We start from the raw sequence: 205 nt of genomic DNA on the forward strand, positions 1-205 counted from the left end.
AATGGTACTTATTTTATCAACTCTGAAAGCATGAAAGGCATAGTCAACTTCGGCAGAATTTGAACTCAGAACGTAAAGACAGTTGAAATGCCACTGAACATTTTACCCGGCATGCCAATGATTCAGCTAGCTCACCACCTTATAAAATGCAAATATTAAATAACTAGCAGAAATACCCGGCGTTGCCCGGGTTAAAGAGAATAAT

The sequence above is a fragment of the Octopus bimaculoides genome, chromosome 1 (genome assembly GCF_001194135.2).
Source record: "Octopus bimaculoides isolate UCB-OBI-ISO-001 chromosome 1, ASM119413v2, whole genome shotgun sequence".
NCBI lineage: Eukaryota > Metazoa > Mollusca > Cephalopoda > Octopoda > Octopodidae > Octopus > Octopus bimaculoides.